The 25,525-nt window shown below is 43.3% G+C and overlaps 1 pseudogene; it reads right to left on the bottom strand.

The window, feature by feature from the left end:
• Window positions 1–5,595, bottom strand: part of LOC117005061 — a 38,083-nt pseudogene extending 32,488 nt beyond the window's left edge.
• Window positions 5,596–25,525: the final 19,930 nt, after the last annotated feature.

The following is a 25,525-nucleotide window of genomic DNA, read 5'->3' as shown; positions in this document are numbered from 1 at the left end:
GTACTAGTGTTTAGATTGGATGTTAAAACTTAAAAATACATTGTCTGTATAGCTACACATTCCAATATTTACCAGATCTTGAAATATCAGGGTGAAGCTACATACCCTTTTGCCACTGGGTGTGGATTTTGTTGCAATAGACAGTATAGCAATGATCTAATGCACTGAGGTAGCACTATACAGATAGTTTACCATCAACTACAGGATATTCAGAGACCACATCTGGTTTATAGAAGTCAAACACATGCTGCCTGTAGGTTCCATGCAACCCTGATGGAGACAAATTGACAAAAACTGAGGAACATTCAGTTACTTTGAGTCAGTTTGAACATATTACTTAACATACAGAAAACAAGTAATATATGGTCTCAGTTAAGAAAGTTTTCATACCACTTCAGGGTCTTTAAGGTAATGTTTCACAGTTCTCAATCACCTGTTACTCAAGTACAGTAGGACTGAGCATGACAAACAAATAAAAATTATTTTCATAATTTCATCTTTAGAGTGCTGTTATTCATCTCTAATTCACTCTTTCAATTTCATTGAAGAATGCCCAAGAAAAAAAACAGAAGCATCTATAGTTTTTTATTTCTGCTTCCTATAACAGGATTTGGCTAAGTCATCTCAGACCAAAAGGAGACAAAGCACAATTTCTGGTATTAGTGGGAATTAATCCAGGCCTCCAGCAACCCACAAAACCAGGGGATGGGCTTCAGAAGAAATGCAGTATCTGGTTGAATGGTATTCATTTTCTCACAGGACTAATCTCTCTCAAAACTTAAAGGAGCATTTGGACCAACTAGCATAGCAACAAGACCAGTTCCACCTGTTGGCCTGGCATTTCCAGTGGCATACACAGCTATGTCTCCATCAACAAGTACATAACATCCTGTGAAAAACACAGATATAAGAATGAAAAGTAGCTAAGAACCTAGTATGTTTTAACGTCCATCAGCAATTTTTAGACTTTGGTTATAGAGGAGATGACTCCAGGATTAAGGGGCTCTTCAATCTTGGCAGCCACCAAAATTTGCAGGAAAAAAGCATGGATGATTACGGTAATTTCACGACTATAAGGTGCACCCTTTTGACAAAAATTTTGGCCTGAACCCGGAAGTGCACCTTATAGTCTGGTGCGCCTTATATAATGGACAAAGTTCGGAAATTTGCCAACCCGGAAGTGCGAGCTGCAAGCCACGGGAGGAGCCAGCAGGGCCACGGCTGCCAGGTGGAGGCGGGGCCGTGGGGCCGGGGCTTCCAGGTGCCCACGGGGTCGCGGGGCCGGGGCTGCCGGGTGGAGGCTGGGCCGCGGTGCCGTGGCAACCGGATGGAGGCGGGACCATGGCAGCTGGGTTGAGGCAGGGCCTCAGCCAGCAACCGCATGGGGGGAGCTGGGGGCGGATCCTCCCTGCAAAAAAAAAGTGCGCCTTATAGTCCGGTGCGCCTTATATGATCTACAAAGTTGCGAAATTTGCCAACTCCCGAGCGGTGCGCCTTATAGTCCGGTGCGCCTTATGGTCATGAAATTACTGTACCCACCTCATTTTTTGCATGTAACTGAACTGGTGAAAAATGCCCAGAACATTTAAGAAAAATACTTTGGAAGAATACAAGAGTTTACTCTCTGGGTTTTACATGGTTAAACACAAATTCTGTAATTGTAAGACAGACTACTCAAAACCAGAAATTGATGCAACTTTTAAAAGCAAGTTAAAAACCACCACAAAAAAACCCTGAACTTACTATCCCAGGAATGGGACTCAATCCAATTAATAGCATTAAAAAGAGCAGCAGTGCCTCCGTGGCATGCATTCATAGTGTCAATTCCTTCTACATCCATATTGTTGCCTTTTTCCCAACTCAGAAATGAAACTCAAGATTGTTTTAGTAAGGAGGTAATATAAGAGCAGATCTTTATTTGAAGGCCTTCAGGGGCAGTTATGGAAAGATGACCACAAAAGCCCACCCCTCCAGGGGTAATTACATTCTTATAGGTTTTAGGAAATTAGCATAATTGATAAAAAGCACCAATTAAGAGTACAAGTGGGGAGGCAATTCCGCCCCAGGTCAAGTCCCTTTTCTGGAGTCCCCCTGCTTGGCACTAGTTGTACTTAGTCCATGAGAATGTATTTCGAAGAGTTGTTCTTGGTCTTGGCTCCCAGAAAGAATCAAGATAGCATAGGGGCCTTGCACCCCTCCAGGACTTGGAGCTCTGGAATTTGTTTTGTCTTTCTGCCTGTTTTGGTTTAGTTTGAATTTTTTGGCGAACGTACCAATAAATGCTGTAGTTTAGGTTTGCTAATTTTAATATACTCATTTTTTGTTGTGAGATAGAATTAGGAACAAAAGCAAGGCAGGCTTAAAACTTAAAAGGGTATAAAACAAAACTTTATTAAAAATAGAAAGAAAATAGCAAAAAATTCAGAATAAGATTTTCAGATCACTTTCTCTTCCCCCCTCCCACACCATTTTAGCAACAACATACAGAGACACTTCAGTCAGTTCCTTACTTAAATAATCTTTTTCAGTTCACTTTAGGCAGATGTCATGGCGGTGAGGGGTGGTGGAGTGCCGCGACCTTCTGGGGAAGCATCCTGAAAAGGACGTCCGAGAGGCACAGGCATGTCCTCGCTCCTGGGTGGAGTGACCAGCTCTTTTCTGAGTCCCCACTTCGGCCGACGCAGGAGAGAGGGACGGGAACCGCGTATAGAGTTCCAAGGTGAAGCTCTATTGGTCTTCTTTTCTCAGAGGGGTCCAGGGACAAACTAGTTCGAGGGGTCTGATGGAGCAGGGTTCATATAGGGGATGAAACTGAGGGCACAGGGGAGGTACAAAGGGGGGAGTGCCAATAGGGTACAACCGATTAACATATAACAGAGGGGCATATTGGGGATAACTTTCCCATAACCACTATGAAGAGGGAGTGCTTAAGGGCATTCCCTCCAGGGGAGGGGGGTAAGTTCTGTCCCAGGTGGGCCATCGGCCTCCACAGGGAGAGGATTTTTTCCAAGAGGGAAAATAAACAGTTTTTTCGTGACTTCATTTTTCACAAATAGCAGCCACCTGGGAATATGCAATCATGAAACTCCACCTATCCTCACAGCCTTCCCAGAGCTGTGTTGGGGGCCATGTTAAACTCATGAGGTATTACTTTTAAGGATGAGCTGTTCAAGAGCAAAAGTTTTCGTAATTTCTTTTTTCTCTGTTTATACTTCATTTTCAGGAACAAAGATCCCCTTTTTCCCTTGGGGCAAAGGATTCTTTTTTAAAACACTTTAACCTCCTCATGTATTTTTTCACGGTTTATAGGAAATTTTAGTGTAGTACAGTCCATACCTATCGCTTACAAAAGGATTTTTCACCCAACCTTCATGGCGTCTCTTCATTCTCCTTCCATCTGGAAACTTGACTCTTACTTCACTGACTTTGGTGTATCCTCTCTGTTCTTTTTCCTCTCACTCAAGGGAGGATGGAAGGTTTGCAAGTCTTATCTGAGCATTGGAAGGGTTAATATCTTACACAGAAGATGCAGGGGGCTGTGGCCCATGCTGGAGAGGTGTCAAGATTTCATGACACTCGGGTTGGACTGGGGAGCTGGGCGAGGGCTGTCCACTGGAGCTTGTTTTTATTTTGTCTAGCAAGCAAAAGCGTGGAGGGGCTCTGTCAGAACGGGGCCCAGTTGCCTCCCCCCCCAGTCCGCGTGGGCAGCTGGGCGGTCCCGGCCACCCCACAGCTGTTCCGAACCAGCGGTAGGGCAGAGCCCTGCTGAGGCACGGCCATGCTGGGGAAGAGGGGGAGAGGCTAGGATCTTAGCGACTGACATCTCCTCCCCCTGGCCATCGGGGCCCCTGTTTGAAAAATGGGACCTTGCGACCTCCCAAGCCCACCCCTGCCTGGCCCAGGCCACATGGGAGCTGGGGGCCCGGGCCGGGTCGGTGTTACCTTGTGAAAGGCCGGAAATGAAAGAGAGCTTTCCTAGCGTTTACTTGCTTTAAAATGTGATTCACGGAGTGAACTAACTTTTCTAATTGGTTTTTCAGGCTGTCAACAACTAAACCAGCCTCCAATTGGTCCTATCAATTCACAGAGGAAGTTCTCATGGAGAAAAACTTCTGAGTGTGCCCTCCCCCTGTTGCTGTAAGGCTAGGAAGCAGCGAAAGAATACAGCAACATGGCTTTATCCAGAAAGCAGAAGAAGCGATTTATTGCAGGATTAGTCACATTTTTATAGACTGATTCATAAAACCAAGGATAGAATTAAGCTCAATGGTCCAAGGAAGGCAACACCTCTTGTAAACATGCTTTTACCAAAACATCATGTTTGTCACCCACTCCTCCTGTGCACAACAGCAGATGCTAGACTTTATTATTAATTCTTTCCCTTCTGTTTTCCTTTGAGTAGCTTGGGAAAACTCAAATTGCTTTTTTCCCCTGACTGTCACCAGCATCCACATTCCCCCAGGAGCTTTCAATGCATAACCAGCACATTGCCTAGAGAAAGGCCAGGGAAAATTACTGGGAAAACTACCCACTAATACAATAAGCTACAAAGCTACAAATATATGTGCAAAGAATACAGGGAACACATAAAAGAAAAAAAAAGGTAAAAAACCATATGGCATCACTATTACCAGATTCTTTGAAAAGTTGCATCAGGACAGTCGTTACATGAAGGTTGCTAGGATGGTCTGTGGAGATCCAATGCTCCGACCCAGGAAGCTGCCAACCTTCCCAGAGAGAAGGTCCTGCAAGGGACTGCCTTCTAGGGGGGGTCTTCTGGCAGGTCTCCTAGCTGCCGCATAAATCTCAGCAAGTGGTGGCCTGTGGCCACAAGTGATCAGCTCTGATCAGTGATTTCATCTCAGTGGTTTCAGCTCTGATTGCGAGGCTATCCCAGGACGACTCAGGGACAGAGAGACAGGAGCATATGGTGATTCTACAGAGATTCCTTTATTATCCAGCAGCTCTGTGAAGGGAGCCAGGGACGACAGCTCCCTAAAGAACTGGGGGAAAAACAGGTTTTTATGGGGGAAAGCAAGGGTAGTACCAAGGGGGAAAGACCAATGGGTTACAAAGGATTAACATATGTACTATGCATGGTGTGATCAGTGAAGCCTTTGGGGATAGCTCACCATGGTAAGAAAAGATGTGCCAACCTAAGGAGCATCCTTCCAGCAGGGTTGATATAAGCTAATCACAGTCCATTCAAGGAACATTCCATTCAAGGGACATCCCTCCAGGGCAAGCCTGCAGGCGGAGCCGTGGTAGGCCCACTGGCCTCCACATTTACAGTTTTTGATTTTTTAATTATTGTCTCTGTTCCAACTTCTAATCTCCCAGTACAATCATAGGAAAGGCTGTTCCTCTCCATGAGCTTCTGAACAACAGTCAGAGAGAATTGACATCCTCCTGGTCAGAGCAGAACCTCATTTTTGACTGGTCTATACCAAATGTGTATTTTACAGCATTCACATTGTCATACTTCTCCAGCTCTGTCTGGTCAACATACTGAGAGGGAAATTATATTTCCAGTGCAACAATTCCAACATCTTTGGGCCAGCAGGACTTAGCGTTCAATGCAAGACACCCAGGCATCGTGGTAGATCTTTAAGAAAAAAAAAACCTGACAAAAACAAAACAAACAAAAAAACCCTAACACCCCGCTGATTTATTCACACCCCTTTTTAGAGGCCTACTTCATACATGATTTAATTTTCTGTAGATTTACAGAAAAGGTTAAGTTTTAGGTATTATATATTTGTAAAAGGCAAGCCTTTGCCTCGGGGTGAAATTTGGTCTAAATATATTATAAACACCATTAGAAGCTTTATAACATTTTAGGAAGATGCTTTAAGCAAAAGCACAGTTTTAGCCCTGGAGATGGATATATATATAGCTTTAACCCAAGTTACTTCACTGAAGCAAAACACATGCTCAAAAATATTAAATGTTTAAAATGTTAGTCTTAATGTTCATTATTCTACTTTTGCTTATATGCAAATTCAATTTTACACAACCTAGCTGGAAACATTAGGTTGGTTTGGTTTTTTTTTGTTTTGCTTTGTTTTTTTAAAAATGCTACTAGTTGAGACATTAAGTTTAGAGCTTACACTTACCAGGAAGTCTCTACCTTAGAGCAGGTCAGCGCGGTCTAAAATTGTTTTAGTTTTAAACTAAGTGGTCTATATTGCTTCATTTTGTTTATATTTGCAACAAAGATTGAAGGTTTTTTGGTACTTTTGGTAGAGTTTCTGTTTGTTCATTTTGATTTTTTTTAAAGCATACTCTGTTTCCATGTTCCTGAACAATGAAACTCCTAACATCAGGCCTGGAGGAATATTCTTTCCAACAGATCAAGTTTTATCCCTATAATTTTATTGTCACTATACTCTAGAATATATCCTGTTACGTTAACCCTATCTATATTACACAGTTGGACACCATCTTCCTATACATTTGCTAACATCCTTACAGAACACTTGTCCTTTTTGCACCTAGCTGTACCATCACACTGACCTTATCCAGCTTCTTCCATAAAAATTCCAGTGAGTTGTATAAAGGAATAAAGCCTTTCTAAGAAGAAAAGACAACACAATGCATGGCAAAACAAGTGTTAGGAAAACATTAATAGTGTCTTCTGCTACATGAACAGTTAAATATTGAAGTCTTAGATAAAACCTAAAGTGAAAGCACATGACTGGCCATTCATTTCAATTGCATCTAACAAATTTTCAAAAACATAACTATGATGTACCTAAAATAATAAATTTAAAAATATTTCTTTCATAGTGTTTATTCATAGTAAAACTTGTAAATTGCAGAAGGCTGGTATTTAAAACTGATTACTGGAATGCTGCAGAACAGCTGTACAGTGTATTGCTTTTGATTTCAAGTACAATGAGAGGGTTAAAAATTCACTGAAGTGTAGTGCACTTATGAAAAATGAGAGAATAATAAAACCTGCAGGAACCAAGAGCCATGACCCAAAAAGTATGAACAAGTACTCACTATAAATCAAGCTACAAAGAAACAAAGTTGTTTATAAAGCCAAAGAACTTTGGCACAGCCTTAGTCATTAGCATAGTAAAATCCCCATCCATTCATTGGATGTATTCGGCCCTTACTCACATAGACCCTTTCCCCACAGAGAATGCGTGGTAAAATAAGTGTGCACAGAATCTTTAAATGGAGACAAGAGAATGTAAAGCCCATGCCATCGTGGCATCCAGCTCAGGCAGCGTGCGGGCGCAGGAAGTGCACCTTGTCTCTCAACTCTGCCCCAGATGAGGCTCCTGCTGTACTGGCTTGGCCCAGCCCATCCCAGCCCAACCCCCCCCCCCCCCCCCCCGGAGCCGGGGGAAGGCAGAACCTTCATCTGCGGACTCTCCCTGTTCTAACAGTGTCCCTGGAGGTGAAGGTTAAATTGTTGTTTTAATCATCTTGCACAGTAAACCCATGCGCTGGTTTTGCACTTTCAGGCTTCTCTGAGGAGACTCTGCAGGTGGGGAAAGAGCCCGGAGTAGACCCGCAGCAACAGTCCAACAGTCCATGGAGCCTCACTGTGAGGGACACTACAGTTTCACTCAGCCGGAGTCCCTCCTTAAGAAAGGGGGGGAACCGTGAGACAACACCCAGAGTCCTCCAACACTAGGGCTATGGAGTCTTTCACGATGCACTTTATCTTGCCAGTTATACCGGGTGGAAGCAGAACTGAACACAGCGGCCGCAGATCAATGGTACTCCAGGCTGTGGGCTGTCACGGCAGGCTGACACCTACCTTAAATGACATTCAGAAAAACCTTTCTTTCTTGCTGAATTGCAGACATTAAAAATGTACTTACATCCACTAAAAAACACCACTCCCAGCAATACCAACCTTTACCCATGCTCCATGGCTGGTTCCAGTTCCACGCGATGCCCCAGGTCCACGCATGGGCCATCCACCCATGCCACTGCAAAGAGAGGCAGAGGATGCCAGTCAGCTCAAGGGCTTCTAAGAGGCTGAGCTGTCCTCACCTATTCAAGGTGATAGCTCCCAGTGTCATTTACCACTCCACAGTTTGCTTGTGTGCATTAAAAGAAAATAGCCTGTGCTGGAGCCCAGAGGCTTTAAACAGCCCCACCACCTGGGTGTCAGCCTGCACCCTGAGAGGCGGCTGCCACAGCCAGTCACAGTTGCCACCACCCAGGTCCTGCCCACCGGCCGACCTGCAGCTGGTGAAGAAGGTGGAGGAAATGGTGTGAGAAAGTGATGCAACTTGGCCTGAGTGTGTGCCAATGAGGACATGGCAGAAGCAGTGAGCGCTCAACGGGATCAGAGTGGGGTGTGAAGGCAGCCAATGGGAGTGCGCTGTTGACCGTGGGTGAGAGTAGGATGCCTGCCATTCCCCATCAAGGAGAGGATGCAGTTGCCTGGCAACAGAAGACCAGACCCACCCGACCCCAGCGAGAGCCACTCTTTGTGCTTCCTTGACTCTAGCCTGGGGGCCTCAACGCTGCCCAAGACTTGGTCCAGGTGCAGAGGGTCGTGCGTGAGGGGCTGGGAGACAGCAGAGGTGGGCCGTAAGAATCAGTGGGACTGGGGGGGATGCTGAGGCTGTGAGATGCAAGCCGGGATGGGCAGGGTGCCCACTGCCATCTGGTGCAGCAGCCTGTGACATCTCCCATATCTGTAAAACCTACCCTCGGTCCTTTCCCTTAGTGGGCGAGGACAAGGCACTCAGGACTTGCATGGGGGCTCTGCCAGCAAAATTGCTTCACAAAGGATATGATGTCCTGTCCTATCTGCCACAAATCTTCCCATAACAGTCTCTTCCCAGCTTGTTAAATCCACATCATATTTTATAGAATTATTATTTGGAAAATTCATGAGTAGCTAATGTGTGGGTTTCACATGCCAATCTCTGTAGCCCTTAGGCCCCATGGTGGTTTATATCCATCTAAACCATTGCTGCATAGGTTCCAGAGCATCTCCAGAGGATTCCTTCTTGATGATACTGGGAGTACAAATATTTGTTGCAGATGGGAAACTGCTTGAAAAATTTGCTAACAAATTTTAAAGTCTGGATAATTTGGTTGTAAAACACCACTCGAGCACAGAAAATATATTCCCTTAGTAACTGGTTTCAGGTTCTGTGACATCCGATTACTACAGCTAGCAGAAGACCTTGCTCACCTGTGGAGAGTTAGGGATTTGCGTGCGGAAGAAATCGGGATGTACGGTCAGTCAGGACACCCCCCTGCAGTCAGACCTTTGCTCCGTACCTGGCTGCACCTAGCCAGACGTGAGCAGAAGGAAATGACACTGACTGCCCAAGCTATAAAAACCCTTGTGACCCCTCAATAAACGCCATTTGCTGTCCACCACGTTGGTGTCATGAGCATATGGACCGAGTGACCCTGGGGTGGGGGTCACCGTACCGGACTAAGGACCGGGTCACCAAGCCTTGAGAAGGCAACACTCACCTCACACAGTATCATTGCAACCAGGTTATTTCCACCATTTAAAGGCAGGTAAAAATGAAAGGGAAAAACTCTAATTGAAAGTCTTAACTCCTATCCTGTTTGTTCAATCTGTTTTGAACTTGTAACTGTTCTGCTATTATCATGTAAAATCCCAGATGTGTTGAATAACTCTTTGTAGTGCAAGAATTGAGAAATAAGAATGAGAAATTGAGACAAGTTTTATTTGGATGTATTACCCTGCAATCTTCTAATAAGTTTATGCCAATCTGCATACAAGCCAGTTCTATTTGTAATTCTGAAAAAAACACATTGACTGTGTCCTCTAGACTTCAAAATGGGTTTTTAATACAAGCCTCACACTATATAGTCTGGTGCCATAATTTTTCCTCACATTGGGATACTTTGTTCTGGCTTTAGAGAAGAACAGACATTCACAAAGAGATAAAACAGTTGATCACGTTGAATTTACAGGAGCTTATGTTAGGGCTGTGAGTGCACCTTGAGAGTTTGCAACCCCTTGCCTGCTCCCTGGGGTCTTAGACACCTGTGTGCAAGGTTGGCTCTGATACAGCATGCTCAAGAAGCTTGGAATGGGGCTGCTGTGAAAAGAACTGTGTGATAAGGAGCTGTGAGAAGCCTTGGTGGCCTCTTCCCCTTTACTTGGGAGCTGTGTTCAAACTTGGGCCCTTGCCTGAGTGGGGCCATGGGTGTGCCTGGCTACATCCCTTGCTGATCCTGACTCAGTGACTTCCCAAGTTCACCTCCAACCTGCCTCATCACTAGAGATTTGTCAAAAAATTTGGACTCTTGTCTGACCCTGCTTACTGTTACTGGCCCTGCTGTGCTTTTTTGCTTGGGCACTGTGAGAGCATGCCCTTGGTGAGGTCACTGCCTTGCCTGCCTTCTTGTCATATTCTAACTCGCCCTGTATCATAGACAGGTAAAGAAATTATAAAAGAAAGGCCTCATAAAATCAGGCCTGCTCTGCTAAATTTAAGCTAGCCTGTCACTTCTTCTAAGTGCAGTTTGTAAGTTCCCAGGTAAAAGCAATCTTGGTATGAAAGGTTTGTTAACACAACCACCTATTCCTGGGTGAAAAACAACTTCACCAGGGTAAACAATTGATTTGTCCCATGAGAATCAGTGAAGAAATATGTAAACAATTCAAGAATAGAGAGATTTGATGGACAAGCAAAATACCTTTTACTAACCAATAGAGTAATTGCCAAGAAACCTATTATCCAATTAAAGTTACTCACAAGATCTGTAAAAATGGTATAAAAATGCATTATGTGAATAAAGAATTGGTTTTTCCCACATGAAGAAAATGGAGTCTCAGCAGATTTATTTCAACAACCCTCCCTTGCAGAGTAGCCTGCCCTTGCTGCTCCCTGACAGTTTAAATGTGTTCACTTGCAACCCTGCACTTAACTGGTTGGGTGAGATTTTTTTTCAGATAAATATACAATTTCCTTTCAAAATTATAAAAGCAGAATTGTTTTTTTGCATTTTTTTTTGTGTGTAGTCAACAATATATGCAGGTGAAAATAGCAATTTTCTGGTTTTTATTATATTTTCACAATTCTGATTAAAAAGGTGCCAAAATTACTAAGATTAGGGTGAAGAGATGATCCATAGTATTGTTTTCTTTTCCATGGTACAAAATGATGAATGGCTTCCCACAGCCTTTGACATTAACTGTCTTATAGAAGATAGTAAGACATAGACATGCATGGAAATAATTGTTATTAATTTTTTAAAATGTCTTTGCAAAAACAAACCCAAACAAATGAACCACCTATAGCCAATAGAACTATAACCATGTTGTCCTATTGTGCCTGTGCCAAAGTGCATTTAAAGATTATACCTTGCAGATGATGAAAGAAAGCTATAAGGTAAGATGCAACAACTGCTGGAATTTCAGAATTTTAAAACTGAGGTTAAAGGCACACTATATTTTCTGTAAAAGCAATGTATTTGTCTCCTGAGGATGTCTCTGAATAAAAATTCTAATTTAACCTTACATCAAATCCATATGTCCTCCTCTTGCAGAGGAGTGCAACTAATTCTTCATAGGTTAAGATTTACTATTTTTTCTTATTAATCAGTACAATTTATTTTATAATTGTTGTATAGAGTGTTATTACTTTTCTTCAGCTTTATGAGGTTCCTATCTCCTTTTCCTGTGAATGAGTGTATTACAAGGTAATACTTTTAAAAATTACTATTATTTCTTCCAGCATTTTCCTGGAAAACAAAATCATGTGCCATAATAATCTATTCCACAAAACAAGAGGTTGAGATGACTTTACTGAAAAAAATATTGATTTTATTTTGTTGCCAAGTACAAAATAGCAAAGGTCAAAAATAATGCTCAGATAAAAAGTGTGTGAGGTCACCCAAGTGAAGGTTTTGAAACTTGAAGGTTTTTCTTTTGCATATTTTAGTGTCAGGTTTCAGGTGAAAGGAATGAGAAGGAGGTGTCTTTACAAACTATCTGTGGGCCTGATGATACATAAAGCTTGATATTGAGAGGTGAAAGAGCAAGGGGGAACCATAAATTCCATAGGAATTCCACTAATTGACACAAATTGTTACTCAAGACTGGGGTAAATCTCTGGATTTAGAGAAAAAAACAGAGACACAAGGAAAATAATGGGGAGGGGTACACATTAGAAAAAAGGGGTCTGTATTAGGCGATTAGGGAAGCCTGTACCTCTCAAATACCTCAGCCAATGGGGAAAGGGAAATGCAGCCGGGAAATTAGGATAAAAAGGAGGTTGCATACTCTAACAATTTGAGAGGACCCATGGGAAATGCCCATGACCTCTCCCTTTATTTGAATAAAGTTACAGGACTCCTCTGTCTCCTTTTTGGACATAAATCTCTGGCATTTGTGGATTAATTTTCCTGACAATTTGTGGGCTCTTGTTGAGGATATTTCCACCATCTGGGGGCGGTGGGCAGTGAGCAGAACTGAAGGTGTGCCTCACCCAGTTGCAGCGATCAGCTCCCCTTGGTGGCAGCCGTTCCCAAGACCATCCAGGAGACAGACGAGTGGCCGACCAGTGCGGTCTTTGAAGAGTCCACAGAGAAGGACCACTGAAAATCTCACCGGTGAGCAAAATGGGATCTTCAGGGAGTCAACCTGGGAGGGCACTGATGGAGGGTAGCACAGGTAAAACAGTGCACCCACAGAGAGTATTAAATGTAAAGCTGGGAAGGGGCCCCAGCAGAGGGGTTAACGATCCCAAAATATCTCTGAAGAATCCCTTGAAAGAGTGTTGAGTTAGCTTTCCTAGAGGTAGTTAAGGACATGGATGCCCAAAGGGGAAATAAGGGGAGATGAGAAGGGGTCTTGACAACAGGAGATGGACGAATGGTGTTTGTATGTTGGGAAAGTTTTGATTGAAGGTAAGTGTGGAGAGATATAGTTGAGGCAAGGAGCGGCAGGACCAGGGGCAGGACCGGGAGCACGAGCTGAGGACCTGTGGGGGTTATTGGGCAGTTGGAGCCCAGCAACAGGCAGTGCCAAATCCCCCACTCCCATTCAGGGCCAGCAGTTGCTCACAGCCCCCATGAAGCTGCGGGATGTCCTGTCCTCCTGTGGTGCTGTTGGCAGTGCCTGCCGGGAGCACCGGTTGAGGGGAGCCGTTTAGACACTGGAGAAGGACAGGGGCTGGCTCTGGTATACAGTGTGTGGTGAGGAGGGTGAGCACAAGGAGGAGGAAGAAGACATATATGGGAAGTGCAGATTGTACATGGAAGGATTAAGTTTTTCTCTTAAGGATTTTGTTTGGGTTACTGGAGAAACAAATGATTGTGAGCTGTGGGAGAATAAGGACCCACAGGCAGTAGTGGGGGGACTAGAGGAAGGGCAGGATTAGCCCCTGGATGAACTGGTTGGAAAGATACAGCAAGTGTATGTAAGAAGAGATGAGGAAAAGGCAAAGGTGATGGCAGAGTTTTTAAAGCCCCAGAGGGATAAACTTCAGGACCCGAGGGGACCCCCATGGTAGAAGGGATGGGGTTGTCCACAACAGTGGCAGAGGCATTCCCTCCTCAGCAGGGGAGAGTCAACCCAAATAGCAACTGGGAAAGAATCAGTGTGCTGTCTGCAGGGCAGAGGGACACTGGAAGCGGGAATGTCCACAGAGACAGTTGGATCCTCAGGAGGAGGAAGTTCAGAGGATAATGGAGATGGATTGGTAGGTGTATCAGCAGCTCCCATTATACCAGGAACCCACCACACTGGAGCCCTTGATAACTTTTAAGGTAGGTCTGCATCAAGAGGAGGTGTGTTTCCTGGTAGACACAGCGGCCTCTTGATCAACCTTGAATTTTATCCCTAAGGGGGGGAAATTGTCCAAAAGATCTGATTATTCAAGGGATGAGTGGGAAGGATGAGTGAATGCATTTTATTCAGCCACTGTTAGTAGATGTGGGAGATACTTTTGAAATGCATTAATTCCTGTTTGTTCCTAATTGTGATTGAAATTTACTGGGAAGGGATTTGATGGCTCAAGTGGGAATGCATATTAGTACTATGAAAAATTATAGAGCCTAACACTGTGGTAACTTTGTGTAAAATGTCTGAGAAGGCTTATGCTGAAATAAACCCAGAAGTGTGGGCAGCCCCAGGGAAATATGGAAAAGTAGACATAGAGCCTCTCCAAATTACTTTGAAGTAACCAGGACAAGTGGTGTTTAAAAAGCAATACCCTATTTCAAGGGAGGGAAAGAAGATGTTACAGCCTGTCACTGAATCCCTGCTAAAGGCAGGTCTTTTGGAGCCATGTATGTCTCCCTATAACACTCCTCTCTTGCTTATTTTTCTATGCTGTTAGACAGTGGCCAGAGGTTGGCCTTGCCTGCAGAATTGTGCAGCCACAAATTTAATGGTAACTGAGGCCCAAAAACTGATAATGGGAGGATATCTGACTCTTAAAGTTTCACATTAAGTTAAAACTTTGTTAACTGAAAGAACCTCTAACTGACCAGTGCTCAGTTATTACAGTATGAATCTTGTTTAATGGAACAAGAGAACGTAGAATTGAGAAAAGGGGGAAGGGTTTAACTCAGTCTGCTGTCTGAACAGCCCTGAAGAGAGGGGCCAGGAAAAAAAAAAACATGTCTGCATTCAAGTGATAGATCTCCAGACTCAGGCTAGGGAAGATATATTAAACACTCCCTGGCCTGAGGGAGAAAATGTGTTTATTGATGAGTCTTCAAGGGTGATTAAAAGGAATCAATTTACAGGATACACTATCAATAAGGGAAGAGAATTACAGGATTGAGGGAGGTTGCCACCCACATGGTCAACTCAGGAAGTTGGGCTGTATGCACTTGTAAGAATCTGTGAATTATATCAGGACAAGATAGGGAATATTTTTGCTGATTCTAAATATGCATATAGGATGATACATGCATTTAGGTATTTATAAGGTGAAAGAGGTTATTAACCTGCAGGGGAAAAATGTTAGCTCATGAGAGCTTAATTTCTCGCCTATTGGAGGTGGTGAATTTACCAAAAGGGGTGGAAATAATACGTGTTAGGGGATACTAGGTAGGGTACCCAGACGGAAACAATAGGTAACTGACTGGATGATGAAGAGACTGGGAAAGCTGCACAGTTGCCAGAAATCTTTAAGATCCTCCCCTCAATCCCAGTAGCTCCACTGCTGCCAGAGAAACTGTCTTTTCCACTAGAGGAGCTTGAGATAATTAAAAATAGTGGAGCAAAGGAAAGAGGGGATAATTGGTTTACAAGAGATGGTAAGCAGGGGATACCAAAAGCTCTGGCCTTATAAATATTAAAACAACTCCATTAAGGAAGTCCAATGACTTTCAAGGATTGCAGAAGTCTTCCTCAAAATATACACTGCTGACAGTCTTTTTACTCTATCATAGCAAGCTATTGAAGGTTGTTTGATTTGTGCTAAAGCCAATAACAGGGTTACAAAAAAAATTGCCAGGGGAGGGAGGCCTTGGGCTTTATATTCCTTCCAAAGATGCCAAGTGGATTTTACTGAAATGCCCCGAGTGGCAAGGTTTAAATATCTTCTGGTAATAGTATATCAGCTAACTGGGTGGCCAGAAGCACTTGCAACTGTTTCAGTAACTACAGGATCAGTAATTAAAGTATTTTTGGAACAAATAATTCCAAGACATGGGATTGTGGAAGCAATAGACTCAGATAGGGGAACTCATTTTATAGGAAAAATTCTTCAAGGGATAACGACTGCTTTAGGAATACAATGGAAACTCCATATCCCCTGGCACCCCCAGAGCTCAGGTCAGAGAGAAAATGAATGGGGAAATAAAGAAGCACCTTTTGAAGCTGGTGATAGAAACCAAGATGCCATGAGTATGGCTTTTGCCACTGTCTTTAGCAAGAATAAGGGCCAGACCCAGAGTAGATATTTAATTATCTATCTTTGAATTGATGTTTGGAATTCCTTACCCTTGTAATTCTCAACCTAGTGGGGGGATGGAAATAAGTGATATATATTTAAAACAATATGTGCCTCGGATATTGTCTCTTGTGAAATCTCTTTGACAGGAAGCTCAGCTGGCACAGACCCTGCCGTTGGACTTTGCTGTTCATAACATCCAACCAGGAGATTGGGTCCTAGTTAAGGAGTAGAAAGAAGCACCACTGGTGGCAAAGTGGCGTGAACCTTTCCAAGTGTTACTGACCACAGAAACAGCTGTTAAGACAGCTGAACACAGGTGAACCCATCACACTCGGGTCAAGGTCTCTAAGGCCCCGGAGAGTTGGACATCTCAACTGGAGGAGAAGGACAGGAGGGCGCAACTGGCATTCCACAGGAGTGGACCCGAGCAGTAGCCTGTTTTCCTGGTTTAGGGCAAATTTGGGAGAAAACTTCCAAACGGGCCCCCCAGGAAGCAATCCCAAGCAACCCCTGCCCCAACCGGTTTGGGAAGAAATTTCCTCAGAGAGAAGTAGAAAAAACCTGTTTATTCAACAGGCAAAGCACACAAAAAAATGAACAATACTGAACAACAAAACCTCTTGCCACTCTGAAGAGATGACAAATTCAGAAAGTCTCTATCCTGTTGGTGGTAGCTTGGCTCAGTCTGTTATCAGTCCCTCTGGCACTGGAAAATATTGCTGCCCAGGCCAGGCCCCTGTGGGCCACAGGTGCAAGCTCCTGGTGCTTCCCTCAGGTCCCTAGTCCAGAGCAGGTTCAAGTAATTCCAGGAAAAAAAGAAAAAACTGTCCAGGGATCTTCTTTGCTTCAGTTAGTCAAAAACTAAGTAAAAGCAAAGGAGAGTTCTCTCCTGCTGTCCACCACAGAGTCCAGGAGACAAAGCGATGAAACTCCAATCTCTATGCTTTGAAAACAACCGCTTCAGACATTCTACCACTTCTCCTTCCCCCCCCTTCACTCTCAAATCCAGCCTTCAATATACAAAACTTGTTTCTAGGCTAAAGAGATGAATGCAGATACAATTCAATATCACAAAGTCAGCCCAGGACACCTGTGCATCAACATCAGGGGAAGCCTTGTGCGCCTACCCACAGACTGTCTGCTGAAATAGTCTGTATGGGCATCCCTCCTTTGGGATCTCCAGTCATTGGGGGGCTAACCCTTGCTGTCATTGTTTTCTTTATGTTGAGTTGTTTCTGTACCTTCACTTGCCACAGGTGATGCAGAAGACAACATGAGAATTAGATTAGGAGATTAGATTACAACATTAGAAAGTTTTTCTTAATAATCTTACCTTTATATTTTCAGTTAGGTTTGGTCCGGAGGTGGTAAAACCTTTTTTTAGTCCTAGGAGAAGAAGTAGCAAAAACCTTTAACCTTAGAAATTGTTGAGTCTGCAGAGGGCCAGGAGGATCTTCTCAAAGACTGAAACATTATATGTTGTAACCTGGAAAGCTGTTAAGGTGGTTGCAAGTAAAGAGGCAGAAAGGGCCTTTGTATGGGTTCCACAGAGATATTTATTTCAGCCACTTGTGTGGACGGTCCAGGGTCAGAGGCAAAGGCCTCGGCCTCATGGTGAGGGTCCAGGTTCAAGTACATGGGATGTTTGGGGCGGGGAGCATCAGAGACCAATTACCAGGGGACATATGGGCAGCACAAAGGTGGAGTTAGGGTATGGGAACCAATGGGGAAATAGGGTGGGAGTGTCTGAAAGACTGAGGGACAGGGAGGGGGCACAGGGCCGAACAAGGGAACAGAACAGGGGTACATTGGCATTTGCTGTGAGAGAAGCTTTTTGTGTCTCCCTAACTGGAAATGCCTCTCAGTGCCCAGGCTATTCCTATTCCAGCAAAGATCCCAGTAGACAATCAGGCACCAGAAGTCTACTGGGCAGAAGTGGTGGGTGAGGACCTGCCTATGATTCCCTGCCACATTCAACAAGGCCCAGATGGGATAGGGATGAAAAGATTGTTAGACACAGGAGCAGAGGTGACGATCATCCCTGAAAGGGCGTGACCATCTGTCACGGTCCGCACAACCTGAGCAGGGGTCATGATGGTTCGTTCGACCGCAGGGTGCAAAGGACAACAGCGAGAGACTAAGGTTTTGTTCAGCAGCAAGCAGCAAAGCAATTTATTGAGGGCCAACAATTCAGTTTTGGGGTAGTGGTGAGAGAGAGAGAGATAAAAAGATGACGAAGTAGACAGGGAGAGAAGGGACACAGAGAGACAGAGAAAGAGACAGAGGGACAGAGACACAGAGACAGAGAGAGAAAAAGAGACAGAGGGACAGAGACAGAGAGACAGAGAGACAGCGAGAGAGACAGAGAGACAGAGAGACAGAGAGACAGCGAGAGAAAAAGAGAGAGAGAGAGAGAAAGAGAATAGGGGGAATAGCTACCAACAGATGGGACGTCCTTGGGTCATCCGGCGATGTCTTCCATCCATGGGGAGAAAAAAGTCTCCAAGGTCTCTTCTGAGAGTGATAATTTATAGTCCATTTCAAGATGAGGGACCTCTGGCCAAAAGGTGGGAAGATTTATGGACCATTGTGAGTGAGGCCTGTTGTTCAGCTGCAGAAAGTGTGGTTCAGCCTGCACCTTGCTAGGGTGCAGCGCACCGTGACAGTTCAGCACACAACCAAACCCAGTCCATTAGAGCATCCACCTTGGCCAGACTCAGCAGCTCCTGCCCAGAGCAAGTGGTGGGGATCTCAGGGTCTCAGTCTCTGATGATGATTGTGAGGCAGAATCAGGCAATCTTCAGACCGACTCTTACACCACCCCATGACTTGCGATCATTGTCAGGAGCGCTTCTTCATGGTGTTGTTCCGAAGTCTTCAGGACTCGTCCGAGTTGGTAGCACATCCCAGGAAAACAAAGATAGGAAAATGGACAGGATAGAAGAGTAGGAAAAAGATAAGGGAAAGAAAAAGAGGAAGAGAAAACAAACAAATGATCAATTTTTCAATTATTCAATTATTTTTCATAGAAACAATTTCTGTAATCAGAAACAATTTCTGATTACAGAGAAAATGATCAATTTCAATAAAAAAACAATGCAACTAAAACAATCAATTTTGATTGATGTTCAAAATATAATGGGACTAAATGATGCAATTTTAAATTAATATTCAAAATATAAGACAACCAAGAATAATCAATGTTAATAATATTCAAAAATGCAGCACAAACAAAAAATAAGCAATTTTGATCAATAACAGGTTCTACAAAAGCAAAAATCACATCTTGCAATTTTAGTAAATTTATAGACACAAAAATTTGAATAATTTTCTGTACTCACTACTAAAACAAAAAACAAAACCCAAAAAACTATTACAAGCAGTTTTTAAACGTGCACACCTATTGCCTGAATATATATACCAGTACTGTTTCAAGGAATTTTGTTTGGATGATTTTCAAAGTTGCAATCATTCTCTTTTTTGTCTAAGGAAATTTCTTGAGCTCTGATTGAGTTACTTTCACAGATAAACTCTCATTGTTCCTGGACAATGCAAGTTTCCAAATTAACAGTTTCCCACTTCCCACCATTTTGATAGGCCCATTTTCTATGCTCAGAGGATAGAGAACTGCTCCATTGTGATTCAACCCTAAAGCAATGTTAGGGAATATTGAATGCACTGAAACATTGTGTATCATCAGTACAAAGGCTGTGGCTGTGTTTGTGCTGGGGTCGTAGGTAAAATTTAGCAGGTTCCACTAGGACTGGAATTCTCTTTCAAAGTTAGTGGCACTATCCCAGATTATTCTCCAAATTTCAGTAGGAAAATGCCTTCCTCGCTTTCTTTTGTAATTGAGGCAGCAACTGATTGCATCCACAATTGAGCCTGGACACAACTAAGAGCTAAAGAAAAGTTATAGCCAATTTATCCATCAGTATTTTTGAATCAATGCTATTCAAAATTCCCAATCCTCTTCCCACAAAACTGGTTATGTCTCTTATTATTTATTTCTTAAAAGAACTATTGACATTTTGTCTTGTTTGAAAAGCTATGCCAAATTAAATAATTTTAATTACATATGGTCCAATTTCAAAAAATTTCCAGGTTCAGTGTAACCGGTGGTTGGGTGTTAGGTGTTACAACATTAACACCAAGTTATCCCCAGTATTTTGCATTATTTTTACCAAAAATTACTTTATGGAGAAAATTGTACAACATTTAAGTTTAACTAACAACTCTGATTTTGGATTTCACAATATAAAACATGACTGTGAGGTCCTGTGCCATAACGGTATCCAGGCTCGATGAGGGATTCAGCAATTAACCTTCATGTCCTGCGACGTTGTTCTGTGAAAAGTAAACACAACAGAATCTGCCACAAAGATGCAGGAGGTTAAAATGATGGAACTATTCAGCATGTAACATGGACTGGAATTCTGTTGACTGGAAGCGACTCTGTACCTCCTTTAAACACAGCACAAGAGTCAGTGTAGATGCAAACAAGAGAGGCAATCTGTACCTCAAGCTGGAAAACACCCCAAACAGCTATCAGCACAAACAAAGAATTTGCTGTTTGTTTGGGGGAGAAAGGAGAGGTTGCTTTGATTACCAAGACAGGTTTATTTTGGCTGCCAACCAAGCTCTCAATTTATTGCATTATCAGATTTTTTTATAGCTCCTTTTGTCACTGAGAAGCTGTTACAGTAATGCTCTATCTGGTCATACCACTTCCTAACTGAGGGGCTCTGGGCCACCCCGTCAGTAGGGGAGGGTCCCAGTGGTGGTTGTCTTCAATGCCTTCAGTTTCTGAGAAGGTTTTTGAGTTTTCTCTGGGGTAATTGAAAATTAAGGCTTTCCAAAGGGGAGATTATTTTTTGTTCAGTATCCCCCACTACTTCTATTTCACCTCCTCCCACAGGAAAACCATTAATAAATTGATAAACAGCCACGTTGTCAGGTTTGGGTTTTTGGACTGGCCATTTGGGAGAGTTGAAAGGAAAATGAGTATTAATTATTGTTTCTTGGTCTTGCAAATCCTGTATAACTGGTTTGATCTTTTCTTTGGCACCAGAGGGAAGAGGGCATTGTTTTACATTTACAGGTAATTGCACAGGTGATTTATAGCCAGCAGTGAATTTTATTTCAAGCATAATTTGCAAGCAGGCAGCTTTGTGAAAGTTTTCTGTGAGTTGGTTGGGGGTACCAATTAAAGCTACAGGGTCTCCCCTTTCCAAGGGGTGAAGTCCCCCTGCCCAATAAGTTGCACACTGAGTTAGGGACCATGAGTTGTGTTTGTCTCCCGTTGTTAAGGAAACCCCATGTCCCCAGTACCCACTAGTTACTTGTTCTGACAATTTAGTAGCAGTGAACAGGATTTCTTTAGTGGTTACTTGTGGGTCAAAATCATCATCATTGATACAATTGAATTCTGGTTTAATTACAAGTTTCAATCTATGGCAGCAATGTTCCCCACGATTTCTCATTAGAGATAGTTCTTTTTGAGGATTTATTTGATTAATTTCCTTCTCCTCTGTTTCTATTGGTGAGTCAGTGTGTTTTAATGTCTGGGGATGTTCTAGTCTTAGGGAGGCTTTTAAAAAATTAATTTCATCCCTTAAAACGTGATTGTTATTCCTTTCTTCATCTAATTGTTGTTGCAAAATTTTCACTAAATTTTGTAGAGAGTCAATAATTACTTTTTCCTCATTTCTTCGCCTAGAGCGAGTTTCTATAGCTGCCGTAAGGCAGGTTCCCAAAACTGAGCAGAGAATGGTCTTATTTTGGCCTAGTTTGAATTTTGTTTGATGTTGAAAAGATTCTATTCTATCAATCACATTTTGTAGATTAAACCAGTTATTGTGTGCCCATTCTTCCCCCCCTTTAGATGGTTTGGAATTGTATTTAGCTAGCAAAGCATAAAATGCAGCTTTATTTTCTGTACTATGATTTTCACTCATTTTATGAGTTAGAGAAGTAGAACTACTATAGGAAAACTAATAACTTAAATCACACACACAACCTTCACTATGTTAAGTCCCTTACTTCCCGGAGAAGAAGAAAAGAAGCAGAAATTACACACACATACAAGCTACGCAGGAAGCACTCTTTCTTCAAGCAAAGTCAATACAACACATATAACAACAGGAAAAACTTGCACAACTGAAACCCTCACCCTGAGTGGAATAGTTAGTGCAGCACCTTCCTGTCTTCAAGGAAGGTCAATGGACAACAAAAACACAAACATTCATACACAACATGCGTAGTACCTCCCCCACTAACATTTAGCAAGAGGGGTAATATTACATTCAAACAAGAATAGAGAGGGAGAATCACATAGTCATGCCATTTGCACCAAGAAGTCTTTTGTGAATTTCTGCAGACAGAGCCCTCAAATGAGTGTAGGGATGCTTTGTTCACCTTGGTGCGTGCAGTCTGCAGGAAATCTGAAATGCTCCCCTTGCTTTCTAGTTTGGCTCACCCCTTTCGAGGTGACCAGTTAGGTGCGGCTGGAGCAAGACGTCCTTCCCCTGTTACAGACTACACACAACCAACAACCCTTCTGTCTGTCAGAAAACCTATCCGACTACGCCAATTAATGTCATGGTCCGCACAACCTGACCGGGGGTCGTGATGGTTCGTTCGACCACAGGGTGCAAAAGACAACAGCAAGAGACTAAGGTTTTGTTCAGCAGCAAGCAGCAAAGTAATTTATTGAGGGTCAACAATTCAGTTTTGAGGTAATGGTGAGAAGGAGAGAGATAAAATGGTGATGAAGAGAGGGGGAGAGAGAGAGAAAGACAGACAGAGAGACAGAGAGACAGGGATACAGAGAGACAGAGAGACAGAAAGAACAGGGGGGGATAGCTACCAACAGATGGGACGTCTTCGGATCATCCGGCGATGTCTTCCATCTGTAGGGAGAAAGAAGTCTCAAAGGTCTCTTCTGAGAGTGATAATTTTATAGTCCATTTCAAGGCGAGGGGCCACTGGCCAAAAGGTGGGGAGATTTATGGACCATTGTGTTCAGAGGACCATGGCTTCAAGAATCAGGTGCAGAAAGTACGGCTGTTCTAGCCCCATACCTGCCCGAGTCCATTGTACCATGACAGTACAGCACACACCCGACACAGTCCATTGGCAAGCATCCACCTTAGCCAGGTCCAACAACTCCTGCCCAGAGTAAGTGGTGGAGGTCTCAGGGTCTCAGTCTCTGACGATGATTGTGAGGCAGATCAGGCAATCTTCGGACTGACTCTTACAATCAGTGACCACAATAAATTAGAGGGGATGACTAGCCTCCCTTTTCCTTTTTTAATAACATCCCATCCCTCTCAGTTATATTTTCCTCTTTGGCTTTTAATTAGTTGCCTATCCTCTTTATTATATACTGACTTACCTTCAAGGGAAATCTGTCCATCTGGAATCAAGGCTCCCTCAGTTGCTGCTTCAGTTTTTGCTACTTCTTTTGCGCCTCTGTCTGTCAGCTTGTTTCCTTCCTCCAATTCTGAGCTCACCTTCTGGTGTGCTTTAATGTGCATGATTACTATCTTCTCGGGTAGCTGAACTGCTTCTAGTAGTTGCATTTTTTCCTATGCATGTTTGATGTTTTTCCCTTGTGAATTCAATAGTCCTCTTTCCTTCCAAATGGCTCCGTGTGACTTTTTTGGTCCCTGGTGGTATTTACCAGGACCAGAGAGTGCTAACATGTAGCAGTCTCTCAGAAAAGCTCACATTTCATCAGCAGAGAAAGACCGGAGACCTTACTTGACGAGTTCCACAAGAGTCTTTATTTCATGCGAAGGGTGGTCAAGCAGGGATTCTCTCAGAACAAAGGGCAGACAGCTATATTTATAGGTTCAGGGAGGATTCAAACTACAACCAAAAAAGTTTATACAAAGAACAGCATCCAATCTAAGTGAGAAGTTCTAAAGGTAAACTGACCAATTACACAAACTAATTTCTAACCAATTATCTTCCAAAGTGTTAGGAGAGTGACCAAATTCTTAAGGAATTTGGCTCGACCTTGGTATCTAGGATACCTTATCTATTATAGCAAGTTCCAGGGGTCAGGGGAAGATGGCTTTGGAGGAATTGTATCATCCACAATTCCTCTCTCTTTATTTACTAAAAAGACACTTTTTGCAACTTTTTTGAAGCATTGAGCAAAGCATGCAAACATAACAAACACAACAACAACTACAATCGAAATCCACAAAATTCCCTTGACCAAAGATGCAGCCCATCCTGTCAGTCTCCATCGACCAAAAAGGTCATGGACCCAGTCGGGGATGGTTTCCTTTTTCGCGTCCTTCACGAGTTGTTGCAACTTCTGGATGTTGGCGTGGATGGATGTGGAGTGGGATGAGTGATTGAAACAACACATCCCTTCAAAGTCCTGGCAGTCATGTCCATGAGCGAGCAGCAGGAAGTCGATTGCAGCACAGTTTTGCAGAGAGGCATGTCTTGTGGTTCGTTGTCCTTCAAGAGGTCACTCAGGGCAGCAGATGTAGCGTTGACCTTCTTACTAAGCCAGCATCCCAAATGATCAATTTCACCAAGGGCTTTTGCTGCTGCTACCCAGGGTAGAAACAGGGAGACAGCAATTCTTTTGGGTTTGTTCCAATTGTACAATTTAGGGTTACAACTTTCCTCTTATTCAGTGTAGGATCTTTTTTCACATTTTGATTCACTATTTTTTCTCCAATTGTGCAACAGAGTGATGTTTGGGGTGAGGGTAGAAAACTTACTGAGGCTACAGGGTCCTCCCTGAAGGCAGGAGGGAATTCTGGCCCAAACTCGATCACCACAGATAAGAAACATTCCTCTGGGCAAAGTTTTGGAGTGGAGTGAGGATTCTGAAAGTGTGTGGGCAGTGTAATTGCACCAATCTGGGGAATTGTAAACTTTGTTGATGGGTGAGATATCTTTTCGGTATGTGTTTTTTGACAAATCCAAATCGGGAAAATGTTGTTTTGGGCGTCTAAAGTAAAATTTGACACAAAATGTTGCCTTGGAGGACGTCAGCAAATCCAATTCTTGCGGTTCCTCCTGTGCATTTGGCAACATTTTTGTCCACACATCCCAATTGTCCACTGGATTGGGTCTCACCTATGGTGCGAAGGAGTTCTGAGTTATAAACTGGTCAGTCATCTGCTACTAAAGGAATTCCTACTAAACAGGTGGAAAGTGGGTTATCAAGGTTGCCCATGGATAAACACAGATTATCTTGTTTTAGCGTCTTTGCTAAAGTCACCCAGACATTTTGGTTGGGCTGTGGGGTAATCCAACCGCAGGCATGCGGTGCAGTGAGAACCATCCAGGCAACAGTGAGGGCACCACCAACGGAGATGCTTTTCGTCTTTGGACAAAGGTGTGGCTTCTGATAGGAACACAAGCAAAATTTGTTAGCTTTAAGTTGGGACAGGAGGAATAGGGTTCTTTTGTCCCTATCTCCGGCCCTCCCCCCCCTTTTTTGACTTAACTCTAAGGATAAGGGAGTGGGTATAGGGTTAGGGGTTTGCTAAGGGTTATAAAGAGGGAGCAATGGGGTTTTCAGCAGGATTAACAACATCTAAACATCTGTTTTGTTGTCAGGTTAAGTCTGGTCTACAATTTGGCTGAAACAGCAGAAGGTTGATTAGCTT

Source organism: Catharus ustulatus, chromosome W, assembly GCF_009819885.2.
Source record: "Catharus ustulatus isolate bCatUst1 chromosome W, bCatUst1.pri.v2, whole genome shotgun sequence".
Classification (NCBI taxonomy): domain Eukaryota; kingdom Metazoa; phylum Chordata; class Aves; order Passeriformes; family Turdidae; genus Catharus; species Catharus ustulatus.
This window is presented reverse-complemented; position numbering and strand designations above follow the sequence as displayed.